Source organism: Scyliorhinus canicula, chromosome 9 (genome assembly GCF_902713615.1).
Source record: "Scyliorhinus canicula chromosome 9, sScyCan1.1, whole genome shotgun sequence".
Taxonomy (NCBI): Eukaryota; Metazoa; Chordata; class Chondrichthyes; order Carcharhiniformes; family Scyliorhinidae; genus Scyliorhinus; species Scyliorhinus canicula.
The window spans coordinates 104,702,719-104,718,348 of NC_052154.1; the positions used below are offsets into that span (position 1 = coordinate 104,702,719).

General features: G+C 47.0%; 1 non-coding gene across 1 annotated transcript; it reads right to left on the reverse strand.

Annotated features, from left to right (window-relative positions):
• Positions 1-15,225: 15,225 nt before the first annotated feature.
• On the reverse strand, positions 15,226-15,307 carry trnal-aag. The gene has a single exon. It is a non-coding gene; the product is annotated as a tRNA-Leu (tRNA).
• Positions 15,308-15,630: the final 323 nt, after the last annotated feature.

The window sequence follows — 15,630 nt, forward strand, 5'->3', positions numbered from 1 at the left end:
AGGTCACCCCACCCCTCCAACTGTCTATTTATTGTGTTTGTAGAGACACAGTAAAGAAGTGGGTATCTGGATTAACCAATTAAAAAAGAGCAAGAGTGTTGGCCCAGATGGCCTTTGGGGACAGTTCGGTCGCTCCTTATGGTATGGTCAGTCGGAGGGGTGTGTAACGGTGATGAGCTCATACTGTGAAATAAACAGCTAGTGTACTGCTCTCTGCAGATTTGACAGTTGCATTTGGAGAGTCCCACTATTTATTATCTTTCAGCTGCAACTACACATGAACCACTTTCTCAGAGAACAGTCAGCTGTGCAGAAGATCACTTTGTATATGTTCGGTTACATGCTAACTGCTCGTTGATCATTCTCTGATATTCTACCATACTGCTCTATAAACACTATCTTCCTGTTTCAGTTACTGTTCCACTTCCTGTAGATCTCCCGTGGTGATTTCAGATTTTGTGTGTCCCTCGGGGTCGATGTTACTCATCTTTTCCATTCCGCGCTCTCATTGATCGTACCAGGCTCTGTTTGCCAGCTGTCTTTACCCTGTCTCATTTACACTCTTTCTTCACTTGGGTAAACATACAGACATGACATGGATCCTTCCTTTGGCTGATTATTTTTCTTGTATTCAAGCAGGCTGGCAGTCTTGTTCTAAAAAAGCAAGGGAGGCACGGTGGCGCAGTGGTTAGCATTGCTGCCTCACGGCGCCGAGGTTCCAGGTTCAATCCTGGCTCTGGGTCACTGTCCGTGTGGAGGTTGCACATTCTCCCCGTGTTTGCGTGGGTTTCACCCCCACAACCCAAAGGTGGATTTGCCACGCTAAGTTGCCCCTTAATTGGAAAAAAATGAATTGAGTACTCTAAATTTATGGGGGGAAAAAGCCTTATATCGGGCTCTAAACCTCAACTCATGGTATGGTTATCAAGGTCCTTGATCAATCCCAGTTCTGCATACTGTGACCATGGATCATGTCTGTGGGTTATCCATAGGACCATAAGATATAGGAGCAGAATTAGGCCATTCGGCCCAACGGGTCTGCGCCTTCATTTGATCATGGCCAATATGTTACTTATCCCCGTTCTCCTGCCTTCTCCCCACAACCCCTGATACCCTTATTGATCAGAAACCTATCTATCTCTATTTTAAAGTGATTTGGCCTCCACAGTCTTCTGTGGCAAAGAGTTATACAGATTCACCACCCTCTGGCTGAAGAAATTCCTCCTCATCTCAGTTTTAAAGAATTGTCCCGTCAGTTTGAGGGTTCTAGTTTCTCCGACCAGTAGAAATATCTTCTCCATGTCCACTCTATCCTCACAGTATCTTGTAAATTTCAATAAGATCCCCCCCCTCGGCCTTCTAAACTCCATCGACAACAGACCCAGACTCCTCAATTGTTCCTCATATGACAAGCTCTGCATTCCAGGGATCATTCTTGTGAACCTCCTCTCGACCATTTCCAAGGTCGGCACATCCTTCCTTAGATATGGGGCCCAAAACTGCTCACAATATTCCATATGGGGTCTGACCAAAGCCTTGTACAGCCTCAACAGTACATCCCTGCTCTTGTATTCTAGTCTTCTCGACATGAATTCTAACATTACATTTGCCTTCCTAACTGCCAACTGAACTTGCGTGCTAACCGTAAGAGGATCCTGAATTAGGACTGCTAAGTTACCTTGTGCTGCAGATTTCCAAAGCCTTTTCCCATTTAGAAAATAGTAAATGCCTCTATACTTCCTACTAAAGTGCATAACCTCACACTTTTCCACATTGTATTCCATCTGCCACTTCTTTGTCCACTTTCCTAACCTGCCCAAGTCCTTCAACAACTCTCCTGCTTCCTCAACACAACCTGCCCTGCTGCAGATCTTGGTATCGTCTGCAAACTTAGCAACAATGTCCTCAGTTCCGCCTTCTAGGTCATTGATGTATATCATAAATAGCTGTGGTCCCAAAACTGACCCCTGCAGAACACCACTAGTCACCGGCTGCCATCCTGAAAAAGACCCTTTATCCTCACTGTCTGCCTTCTGTCAGTCAGCCAATTCTCTATCCATGCCAGTACCTTGCCCCAACACCATGGACTCTTATTTAGCAGCCTCCTGTATGGCACCTTGTCAAAGGCTTCTGGAAATCCAAATAGATCACGTCCACTGATTCTCCTTTGTTTAACTTCCTTGTTACCTCCTCAACGAATCCTAACAGATTTGTCAGACATGACCTCCCCTTCATGAAGCCGTGCTGACTCAGTCCCATTTTATCATGCACTTCCAAGTACTCTTCAGTCTCATCCTTAATAATAGATTCTAAAATCTTACCAATGATTGAAGTCAGCCTATAATTTCCCATCTTCTGCCTCCCTCCCTTCTTAAACGATTGTTACATTTGCCACTTTCCAGTTCTCTGGGACCCTCTCTGGCTCCAGTGATTCCTGAAAGATCACCACCAATGCCTCCCAATCTCCTCAGCTATCGCCTTCAGAATCCTGAGGTGCAGTCCATCCGGTCCAGGTGACTTATCCACTTTCAAACCTTTCAGTTTCCCCAGAACCTGCTCCTTAGTGATGCCCCCTGTACTGACCTCTGCTCCCTGATTGTCTTGGAGCTCTGGCATCCCATTGGTGTTTTCCACCGTGATGACTGATGCAAGGTAACTATTCAATTCCTCTGCCATTTCTTTGTTCCCTATTACTACTTCTCCAGTCACATTTTCCAGTGGTCCAATGTCCATTCTTGATTCTCACTTACCTTTTATATGTCAAAAAAACTCTTACTATCTTCTTTTATATTACTAGCTAGTTTACACTCATATTTCATCTTCTCCCACCCCACCCCCACTATCCTTTATTGCTTTTTGAGGTGTCCTCTGCTTGCTTTTAAAGGCTTCTCAATTCTTTGGCTTCATGCTAACCCTCGCCACATTGTATGCTTTTTCTTTAGCCTTTATGCTGTACTTGACTTCCCTCATCAGCCATAGTTGCCTCGTCCTCCCCTTAGCATGTTTCCTCCCCCTTGGAAAAAAATTCTGTTGTGCCTCCCTAATAACCCCCAAAAACTCCTGCCATTGCTGTTCCACTGTCTTCCCTACTAGGCTCCTTTTCCAATCAACTCTGGCCAGCTCCTCCCTCATGTCTTTGTAGTTACCCTTATTTAATTGAAAAACATTACATCTGATTGCAGCTCCTCTCTTTCAAACTGCACTATTCAATCATATTGTGGTCACTGTCCCATACGTTCCCTAATCAGGTCTGCCAATACACATCACCAAATTAGGAATTGCCTGTTCCCAGTGAGCTCTACCACAAGCTGCTCCAAAAGACCATCGCATAGGCATTCCACAAATTCCAATTTCCACCCTCCTCAAACTTTCACCTGTCCCACCTCCAACACTTCCCTCCTCTTCCTCAAAATCTCTGTCTCTATTTCTGTGGGTAGGCTGTCAACTAACATTCATTCTAAACCCATGACCCCACAGGCACCTCGATTACATGTCCCCACACCCTACATCTGTACAAATTTCATTCCATTCTCCGAGTGTGTCCATCGTTGTTGCATCTTTACCAATGATGCAACCTTCCACACCAACGTTCCTCAACTGAGGATACCCATCCCCCAACTCCACTAATACTGTCTTTGACAGACCCCTTGATCGTTTCCAATCCATTTCCCACATTTCTGCTCTCACTTCCTCCCCTCTCTCACAGAACCATGAGAGTTCCCCTTTCCCTCACCTTCCACTCCACCAACCTCCCAATTCAACTTCTGCCATTTTGTTCCTCCAACATGATGCGAGCACCAAACACATGCCCCCCCCCCCACCCCCCCACAACCCCTCTCCCCGCCTGTCGGCATTCTGAAGAGACTGTTCCATTCGCGCCGCTCTGATCCAATCCTCAGCCACCCCAACACCTCATCCCTTCCTAAGCAAATACAGGAGGTGGAACAGTTGCCCTTTTAATTCCTCCCACTTTCACCTCTCTCTCTATCTCATTGAAGCTAGTGTCCTCCCCACAGCTTACATTTCCAACTAGCTTTGTGTCATCTGCAGATTTAGATATATTAATCTCTGTCCCTTTATCAGAGTCATCAATATGGATTGTAAATAACTGAGGCCCCAGTACTGATCCTGCAACACTGCACCAGTCACAGCCCACCAACCTGAAAATGACCAGTTCATGCCTACTCTCTGCTTCCTGTCTGACAGCCAATCCTCCATCCATGCTGATATATCACCCTCCAACTCCATGATCTAACATGTTAAACTTTTGCATAGCCACTCATCGAATGCCTTTGGAAATCCAGGAATATATCTACCCTACCAGTTACATTCTCAAAAAGCTTGAATATATTTGTCAAACAGGATTTACCTCTCGTAAACCAAGTTGACTTTCGTCGATGCCATGGATTTTCCAAGTGCTTGCTTAAGACTTCCTGAATAATAGTTTCCAACACTTTCCCAATGCCTGATTTCAGGCTAGCTGGCTTGTAGTTCCCAATGTGATCTCTCTCTCGAAAAGCAATCTTCCATTTTCCAACTTCCAATGTGATGAGACCGTTCCAGAGGGAATTTTGGAAAATCATAGCCAACATTTCCATATACCCGAGGGTGCAGGCCATCAGGTCCTGGGGATATGTCTGATTTTCGTCCTTTTGTTTACCCTCCATTTTTGATATGAAACTTGAGTCTTCATCTGTGAAGACACAAAATTTTTGTTCAATGACTCTGACATTTCCTCTTTCCCCATGGAAAGTTATCCTGGGCGGGATTTGCCAGCCGCGCGGGGAATCCCACCCGAGATCAATGGACTTTTCCATTGTCGCGTTTTGCTTGTGGCAATCATGCGGTGGACAGGGCGGAAGACTCCATTCCCCTGTCTACTGTAAGGGACAGATGTTCAGTTTAGCTACCCTTTTATGTACTGTTAAAGCTCGAACAACCCATTTCTATATTCCTGCACTCAGATTCTTCTTTTATCTTTTGTTTTAACATTTTGGTGGTTCTTTGTTGGTTTCAAAAATTCTTCAAACCCTCGCACTTAACACTATTCTTTATTTTTATTCTCGATTATTAATACTATTCCCTGCCACATTGCATAAACTCCTGGCACGATCGAGTGGCCCCTTTCCCTGTGGGCTCATAATGACCTCTAAATCTCGAGAGTGTCTAAAAATGGGATTTGCGCCAGGGAGATGTCAGTTGCGATCTTCCCCACCCCTTGCTGGTGACGTGATCAGCTTCAAGCCCAACGAGGATGTCAATCTAATGTCCATGAATTTAAATAAATGTCAATATAGTTAAAGGACTTGACGCCGTAGCATCCGTCCTTGACCTATCCTCTCCCGCCGGCAGCGTACCGTCACACTGGCTCGATTTATCACTTGTTTTCAAAAACATAAAACAGTCATGATGACCATGCCAGGGGTGTGGAATTGGCTGAACACCTCGGGAGTTGAGGAACATGCCTGGGCATCTCCCTTTGGCAGTGCCAATGGGGCCTTATGAAGGGGGCAGTTCCTAGGGGGCTCTTGGGGGGGGGGGGGGGGGGGGTCCCGCTATGTGTGGTGTGAGGGGAGGAGAGCCCTGAAGCCAGCGAGGGCGTGGGGGTAGGTGGAGAGGGGAGAGCACCAATGCCTGCGATGTGGGGTGAGGAGAGGCCCCAATGTCTGCAATGGGGAGTGGGGGAGAGGCCCAGTGTTTTCGATGGTGAGGGGTGAGCAGGTGGTGGGGGTAGAGCCCCAATATCTGCAGTAGGGTAGGGGGGTTTGGAGAGGTAGAGCCCAGCTCTGGCCTAACTCTGATCCCTACTCCCAGCTCTGGCCCAACTCTGATCCCTATTCCCAGTACTGGCCTAACTCTGATCCCTGCTCCCAGCACTGGTCTAACTCTGATCCCTATTCCCAGCTCTGGTCTAACTCTGATCCCTGCTCCCAGCACTGGTCTAACTCTGATCCCTACTCCCAGCTCTGGCCTAACTCTGATCCCTGCTCCCAGCACTGGTCTAAACTCTGATCCCTACTCCCAGCTCTGGCCTAACTCTGATCCCTACTCCCAGCACTGGTCTAACTCTGATCCCTGCTCCCAGTACTGGCCTAACTCTGATCCCTGCTCCCAGCTCTGGTCTAACTCTGATCCCTACTCCCAGTACTGGCCTAACTCTGATCCCTGCTCCCAGCTCTGGTCTAACTCTGATCCCTGCTCCCAGTACTGGTCTAACTCTGATCCCTACTCCCAGTACTGGTCTAAACTCTGATCCCTATTCCCAGTACTGGCCTAACTCTGATCCCTGCTCCCAGCACTGGTCTAACTCTGATCCCTACTCCCAGTACTGGTCTAAACTCTGATCCCTACTCCCAGTACTGGTCTAACTCTGATCCCTGCTCCCAGCACTGGTCTAACTCTGATCCCTACTCCCAGTACTGGTCTAAACTCTGATCCCTACTCCCAGCTCTGGTCTAACTCTGATCCCTACTCCCAGTACTGGCCTAACTCTGATCCCTACTCCCAGCTCTGGTCTAACTCTGATCCCTACTCCCAGTACTGGCCTAACTCTGATCCCTACTCCCAGCTCTGGTCTAACTCTGATCCCTACTCCCAGCTCTGGTCTAACTCTGATCCCTACTCCCAGTACTGGCCTAACTCTGATCCCTACTCCCAGTACTGGTCTAAACTCTGATCCCTACTCCCAGCTCTGGTCTAACTCTGATCCCTACTCCCAGCACTGGTCTAACTCTGATCCCTACTCCCAGTACTGGTCTAAACTCTGATCCCTACTCCCAGCTCTGGTCTAACTCTGATCCCTACTCCCAGCTCTGGCCTAACTCTGATCCCTACTCCCAGTACTGGTCTAAACTCTGATCCCTACTCCCAGTACTGGTCTAAACTCTGATCCCTACTCCCAGTACTGGCCTAACTCTGATCCCTGCTCCCAGCTCTGGTCTAACTCTGATCCCTACTCCCAGTACTGGTCTAAACTCTGATCCCTACTCCCAGTACTGGTCTAAACTCTGATCCCTACTCCCAGTACTGGCCTAACTCTGATCCCTGCTCCCAGCTCTGGTCTAACTCTGATCCCTGCTCCCAGCACTGGCCTAACTCTGATCCCTGCTCCCAGCTCTGGCCTATCTCTGATCCCTGCTCCCAGTACTAACTCATAACCACAGGAACCAAGTTGGTCCTAAGCTGGACAATTATTCCTCAAAGCTCTTATGAAGATGTAATAGAACAAAGAACAAATAAAAGTATTGCACAGGAACAGGCCCTTCGGCCCACCCGGCCTGTGCTGATCATACTGCCCGTCTAACTTAAATCTTTCCACACATCCGGGTCCGTATCCCTCTGTTCATGTGTTTGTCAAGACGCACCTTTAACGCCACTATCGTACCTGCTTCCACCACCTCCTCCGGCAGCGAGTTCCAGGCACCCACTACCCTCTGCGTAAAAACTTCCCTCGCACAGCTCCTCTAAATTTTGCCCCTCGTGCTTTCAACTTATGTTCCATAGTAATTGACCCTTCCACCCTGGGAAAAGTCTTCTGACTATCCACTATGTAAATGCCCCTCATAATTTTGTAGACTTTATGAGGTCGCCCCTCACCCTCTGTCGTTCCAATGAGAACAAACTGAATTTATCCAACCACTCCTCATCGCTAATGCCCTCCATACCAGGCAACATCCTGGTTAACCTCTTCTGTACCCTCCATATCCTTCTGATAGAGTGGCAACCAGAATTTAATACTATAATCGAAGTGTGGCCTAACTAAGGTTCTATAAAGCTGCAGCATAACTTGCCAGTTTTTATACTTAATGCCCCGGTCAATGAAGGCAAGCATGCTGTATGCCTTCTTGATTACCTTCTCCACCTGCGTTGCCACTTTCAGTGACCTATAGACCTGTACATCCAGATCCCTCTGCCTGTCAATTCTCTTAATGATTCTATCATTTACTGCATATTTCCCACCTGTATTAGACCCTCCAAAATGCATTACCTCACATCTGTCTGGATTAAACTCCATCTGCCATCTCTCCTCCCAAGTCTACAACCGATCTAAATCCTGCTGTATCCTCTGACAGTCCTCATCGCTATCCAAAATTCCATCAAACTTTGTTGTCCGCAAACTTACTAATCAGATTTTCCTCAAAATCATTGATATATACTATGAATAGCAAAGGTCCCAGCACTGATCCCTGTGGAACACCACTAGTCACAGCCCTCCATTCAGAAAAGCACCCTTCCACTGCTACCCTCTGTCTTCTATGACCTAGCCAGTTCTGTATCCATCTTGCCAGCTCACCCCTGATCCCGTGTGACTTCACCTTTTGTACCAGTCTGCCATGAGGGGCCTTGTCAAAAGCCTCACTGAAGTCCATGTCGACAACATCCACTGCCCTATCTTCATCAATCATCTTCGGCACTCCCTTGAACAACTCAATCAATTTAGTGACACACGACCTCCCCGTCACAAAACCGTGCTGTCTCTCGCTAATACGTCCACTTGCTTCCAAATGGGAGTGGATCCTGTCTCGAAGAATTCTCTCAGTAATTTCCCTACCACTGACGTAAGGCTCACCGGCCTGTAGTTCCCTGGATTAATCCTGCTGCCCTTCTTAAACAAAGGAACAACATTAGTTATTCTCCAGTCCTCTGGGACCTCACCTATAAGCAGTGAGGATTCAAAGATTTCTGTCAAAGCCCAGCAATTTCCTCCCTTGCCTCCCTCAGTATTCTGGGGTAGATGCCACCAGGCCCTGGGGCCTTATCTACCTTAATGTTTTTCAAGACATCATCACCTCTTTGTGACCCAGACGATCTTTCATCTCAACATCCACTAAGTCCTTTTCTTTGGTAAATACTGATGCAGTGTACTCATTTAGTACATCGCCCATTTCCTCCGGCTCCACACATAGATCTCCCCCTCCCACCCCGTCCTTGAGTGGCCCAACCCTTTCCCTGGCTACCTTCTTGCTCTTTATATACATTTAAAAAGTCTTGGGATTTTTCTTAATCCTGTTTGCCAATGACTTTTTGTAACCCCTTTTAGTTCTCCTGACTCCTTGTTTATGTTTTTCCTACTTTCCTTATATTCCACACAGGCTTTGTCTGTTCCCAGCCTTCTAGCCCTGACAAATGCCTCCTCTTTCTTTTGGATTAGGCTCAGACTAGGCTCACAATATCTCTCGTTATGCAAGGTTCCCAAAACTTGCCATACTTATCCTTCTTCCTCACAGGAACATGCCGGTCCTGAATTCCTATCAACTGACATTTGAAAGCCTCCCCCATGCCAGATGTTGATTTACCCTCAAACATCCACCCCCAATCTAGATTCTTCACTGGGGTGGTTTTTCACTCTCTGAGCGACCAGTAATTCCTGTAATGTGTCTGTTGAAGGATGTTTTTTTTGTCACATTGGAACTCTCTCTTTGGATGTGTGCTGATGTTGTGAGCTGTTGAAGCTTCAGTGATATTCTCTGGCATTTTGTCTGAATTTAATGTACTGCTTACACTGCACGCTCTGTTGGCTAAATGTCCTTTCTCTGTAGTTATTACCATTTTGATGGTGGTTGGTTGCTCAGATTCATTGCTGTAAACACAGCAATAGTGTGTTCATGTCCATAGGGACCTGCTGTGCCCTTGAGAGGGTGAACCGACACTCCCAAACTATCTGGAAGGGAAGATTCACAGCATAGTCTCAATGGGAGCTAGGTTACCATGGGGACACATATTGAACCAAGATGGATGCTGGGATTGGAGGATATCACATGATATGGTGAGCCAATTCTGTGTGCTCGGTAATCACTTTCAGCGCTCCAGCCCTAACCTTCAGAGTACGTTGAACACCGATTATAGAATCTTCTTGTTTTACAGGCTGCCATCATAGACACTGTCTATTATTCAAGTCTCCTGTTTTGCACAGTGTCCATTTGCAAAACCAGCCAATTCCCATTCCATTGATGAAGGTGTCTGGAATCCAGATTGATAAATGGCTGTTGTTTATAAAAGACGTAAAACTGTCAAATGGTGGACGTTACACATTTAATTCTGTCCAAGGTGAGGGGGGTGGTGCTGGTGTAGTGGTATTGTCACTGAACTAGTCATCCAGAGAGCTAGGATAGTGGTCTGGGGGCCCGGATTCCAATCCCACCATGGCAGATGGTGAAATTCAATAAAAATCTGGAATTAAAGTAGTTTCCGATGTCGAACAACCCCATCTGGTTCACTCATGGGAAGGGAATTCAGGTGAAGAAATCTGTCGTCCTTACCTGGTCTGGTCTACATGTGACTCAAGACCCACATCAACGTGGTTGACTCCTACCTACCCTCTAAAATGATCGAGCGTGCCCCTCGTTTGCTAAACATACCCCCATCCCACAAAAGAATCCAAAGAAAATCATCCTCACCTCTTTCCGCTAGTTTCCTCTGATAGTCTGAGATATCCCAGGAGTTAGATAGGATAGTTCATCTCTCGTTGTCAAGATGACTCCCAGCTGGATTAAAGGAACAGTTTAAATGACTTTGTCCTTAGCCATCTGTTGTTATCCATGGAACTTTGTCCCTTAATCTCCTCCCTTCCACTAGTAACCTTTCCTTGACTCTGACAGGGGGTGTCTCGTAGTACATTACCGGGTCTTAGTACCAGGAATAAAGGTTGATCCCAGTCCTGGGGGTAAAAGTCAATCCCAGTCCTTGGGCGGGGGGGGGTAAAGGTCGATCAGTTCTGGGGCGTGAACGTTGATCCCAATCCTAGGTTAAAGGTCAATCCCAGTCTTGGGGGTGATGGTCAACATCTAGGGCTGGATTCTCAGCCCCGCTGCGCTACATTTCTGTCTTACCCCGTTGCCGGAACCCTCCGTTACGCCGGCCAGTCAATGGCATTTCCCATTGTGGGGCAGCCCCCGCTGTCGGGAAACCCCCGGGCTGCCGGCGGAAAATCTAGCCTCAAGTGTTTAACAGAAAATAAAGCATTGTTCAGTGGTGACATTAAGGAGCCTGTGCTGGTTCTAGTTTTATTACTGGTTAATTTAACTTCATGTGAAAGATTTGGAAGTGCAATGATTGGTGCCAGTCTGAAATACGTTTTTGTTTTTCTCTTCACACAGATCACTAGGAAAGCATGGGTAAAGGCTGCATTAAAGCCACCAAGTATTTCCTGTTCCTCTTCAATCTGCTCTTTTTTGTGAGTATAGTATTTGATCCTTGGGTATCCACTTCAACATCTGGTGATTCCAAACCAGATTGTAAAATGAACAAACCATCGGGTTTTCCAGGTCCTCCGCATGTTCTGAGAATCTGTGGGCATTCTTCAGACAAATCTCCTCATCCCTGCAGTCACAACCATCTGGGATTCAGTTTTAGAGCTGAAGTATATTGCTCTGGTGAGGGGGAGTGGGGCAGCTCTGAATATCTGTGCTCACCAAAAAGAAAGGAGTTCGCAGTGTTCCCAATGTCCAGCTGACGTACAATCCACCCTGTTTATATAGAGACAACTTTAATCGCATTCCAGTGGTCTAACATGGATGTCGGCACCGAGGCAAGGGTTTGGGCACCCAGGGAGGGGTGGGAGTGTTGGCACCAAATGGAGGGCATTGGCATTAAGGGGAGGGGGCGTCGGCACTGAGAGGGTAGCGTCGGCACAGAGGGGGAAGTAATGCTGCCTTTGACCTCCATTGTGGTTCAGGGATGCTTGAGGCAGTGTGTGATTAGCATTCCTGTCCTGTGTCTTATTGCCCAGTGAAAGGTAGTGTCGCAGAGGTTGATTTGCACTTTTTGGGGCCCCGTGTTCACCTTCATTTCTAGTACCCTCCCCCCATGACGTCAAGCGCTGACTTGATCACGTCCACCCTCGTCCCACAGAATGCAAAGGGAGACGCCACAAAAATACAGAAATCGATCGCTGCATTTTAACTTGTCAAAACACACCGGTGTGAATAATTGCTGAATTGAAATCCAAGCTTACCTTGTGACAGAATGACGTTAAAGATGGTCAATATTGTGATGTGTGTGTCTTGAGGCGAGAAAACATGGAACTTGCCGATTACATTGTTGCAGCACAGACCAGTACAGGACAGAATGTGTCAGCCCAGTGCAGGAGCAAATACAACAATATGCATACTCTGCCAGTCAGTACATTTCAGAGTCTCATTCTGCTTCAAAGATTAACTTCCTTACTTCCTCTCACAAAATCAAATAAGTTATTGCTGTAAATTCACATGAGTGGAGTGTCCAGTGAGTCCAAGTCCAATATCAGTGTCTCTGTCTGCAGGATTCCTTTCTTTGTTCGAGAAGAGACTTTCTGAATGCCGGTCTTGAGAACGATGGTGGTCAGAACTATCAGCATGTGACCAGCTGCAGTCATTATACCAGAGCAGTAATGGTCCATTTTGAAAAACAGAATTTAAACAAGGGGATATGGAAGACAGGCAGACTTGTTGGCATGGCAATTTAGAAAGTGTTTTTTCTATACTTTTTCTTCACAAAATAATCAATCACTTCATCGTAGGTAAAATCTTGTAAAGACGCACTTTCAACCATCAGTATTGCTGAACTTGTCACACCTTCCTGACTCATCGTACTTCGCAAATCATTTTTAACTCTTTTTAAATGCGGGAAAAAAATGTTCACCGGGAGCTTTTGTGACAGGTATTGTTAAAAATATTTTCAAATTTCATTGAAAAATAACTTCTTGCATCTTGCACACTTCTCATCAGATGGAGCTGAATTTTTTGTTAATGTTAGGGCAGCACGGTAGCATGGTGGTTAGCATAAATGTTTCATAGCTCCAGGGTCCCAGGTTCGATTCCCGGCTGGGACACTGTCTGTGCGGAGTCTGCACGTCCTCCCCGTGTGTGCGTGGGTTTCCTCCGGGTGCTCCGGTTTCCTCCCACAGTCCAAAGATGTGCGGGTTAGGTGGATTGGCCATGCTAAATTGCCCGTAGTGTCCTAAAATGTAAGGTTAAGGGGGGGGTTGTTGGGTTACGGGTATAGGGTGTATAAGTGGGTTTGAGTAGGGTGATCATGGCTCGGCCCAACATCGAGGGCCGAAGGGCCTGTTCTGTGCTGTACTGTTCTATGTTCTATGTTAGTGTATCTGCTTCCCCCGAGCTCAGTCATTTCATACTTCCCTAACAAAACTCTTAACTGAGGCTAGAAATTGAGAGCATTCACAATAATTTGCAGTAATTTGCTGACAGCATTAATTCTTTGAAGTAAACGGTTCTGCAAAAAGTAATAACAGCAGATTTGCACTTTTCAAAGTTCTCCGCTAAGGATTTTGCTTCAGCTTTCACACATGATTTTTCTGATTTTGCTGTGGCTATGTCCAAAGTTCAAAATAAATTCCAAAGTTCATTTGCAAAGCCAAAACACAATATCCAGAAATCGGCAAGTCTAAGTCAGCAGATAATTCACCAATATATTTGGTGGATGAGGATGAGCATGCAGTTTGTGCACTGTTCTATACTTCCAACTTTTTAAAGTAAAATAACAAAGCGTCTTTTTGCCTCACTTCATCCTCTTCCTTTCCTTCAATTTCCTGCATTTTTGACAGCCAGATTGTTAGATTCACTTCACATTGCTAAAGAAACTGTTGCTGGTTTTAGTGAATTTTCTGAAAGAGCAGACTTCTGCACAGTCTGTCATAATATACATCTATGTACATAATGGAGTGCAGACAGGCAGTGAATGACACACAGGATGACCAGTAAGCACACACAAGAGAGCAGCCAATCACCAGACAGGACACTGCCACTATAAAGCCAGAGGGCACTAGGTTTCCCACTCTCTCGGGACACAGTCTCTGAGACAGTCAGAGCTCGTGAGCATAGCCAGTGCAAACACCATGCGCTAGCTAGTAAGTCTGGTCAGGCTAGTACTAGGTCTCCAGTCAAGTCGGTATAGTGTCAACCCACAGTTGAACATGTATGTTAGTTAAGGCGTTAAATGAAATCGTGTTGCATCTTATCCAGTGTTAGAGGTCTGTCTCTCGCTACACTGCATCAAGTGCAGTCCACATCGACCCAGCCTGTCTAACACATCACAGTCAATCCCACCTTAATTCAAGCTCTGCAAAATAGAATTTGTCTTTTAACTATGAAGCTGTGATTTTGGATTTCAAACAACACACTGTTCTACTCTTCTCCTGCCCATTCTCCCCCCCCCTTACAAACTCTCAACCTCTCCCTCCAAAATGCAACCTGGTCCTCACATACACTCTTTCCCTGCAAGCCTGCAACCCTGGCTAACTCTCCCCTCACACACACTCCTCCCCAGGACCCCCCCACACCTCACATTCTCCCATTCTCACAATCTCACTAACCTCTCTCCCCGGGGTCTTCAAGGGGCCTCTTGCTTCACCCATGCTGGAAAGAGCCTGGTGCCTCACTGTTGCTGGCTGGCCTGCCCTCAGCCAGGTTGAGTTGCCCCTCGCCTGCTTCCCTCGTTGATCGACAGCAGCTGACCGACTGGCCCACCTCATGGCTTTCCCCCAGCGCTTCACCTCGCTATTGCTGGCTGGACTGCCCTCAGCACTGGGTTGGGAAACCTGCTGGCTGCACCTTTTTTGGCAAAAGTAAAACACAGGGGGCTTGATTGTCCACTGTTGAGATTCTCCGTTGTGCCGGCAGCCCAGGGAGTTCCCAAAGGCTTGGGGCTGCCCACAATAGGAAACCTCTTTGGCCGGCTGGCGAGACGGAGAATCCCGGGGGCGCGCTGCACCAGAAATCCCACCCAGGATCCTTTTTGTGAGGGTCACGACATGTGCAACAGGAAAAACCCCCTCAAAACCTGTATCCAACAAAATGTCCAAGGAAGTGGCTTCAGCAGGATTCACAGCTATCCAATTGTAACCCTTGTCACCACTTTTGTGAGGGTCACGAAGAATCCAGCACGAGTTTGTAGAGTCAAACAGAAAGTAACTTTATTTACAACAATATGTACACAGGGCCAGTAGGTCAGTACTGGTTCCCTCTTTAGCCAGTACCACTCTGGCTAGCTCAATTTATACAGCTGTGCTGCTAATGAAAATGAAAAAAAAAAATGAAAAATCGCTTATTGTCACGAGTAGGCTTCAATGAAGTTACTGTGAAAAGCCCCTAGTCAGCACATTCCGGCGCCTGTTCAGGGAGGCTGTTACGGGAATCGAACCGTGCTGCTGGCCTGCCTTGGTCTGCTTTCAAAGCCAGCGATTTAGCCCAGTGTGCTAAACCAGCCCCTTAAAATTGAAATCTCATCTGGCAGCGGTGGGATTCAAACCCACGCCTCCGAAGACACTGGAGCCTTAATCCAGCGCCTTAAACCCCTCGGCCACGCTACCACATACCACATGATTGACCTATCTCCCCCCGCCCCCCCTCCCATCCCGGATCAGGCGGCGTATAACAACAAGGTGAACGGCACTTCCGAGATGAATGCTGGATTGACTGCAAGTCCGTGGGATGTGAAATCAAGGGCTCTCTCTCGAGGGATCATTTCAGAGTCGAGAATCTCCGTCATCTCTGCGTACCTATTGCCGTGGGATTCTGTAGCGAACTGAGCAGGCCGTGAGTGCGGCGCCAGAGGGAAATCTCGAGGATGAGCATCCACTGTATTGGGATCCTGTAGCTGCTGAAGTTCGAGAAGTTTTTCCAGGGACAAGGA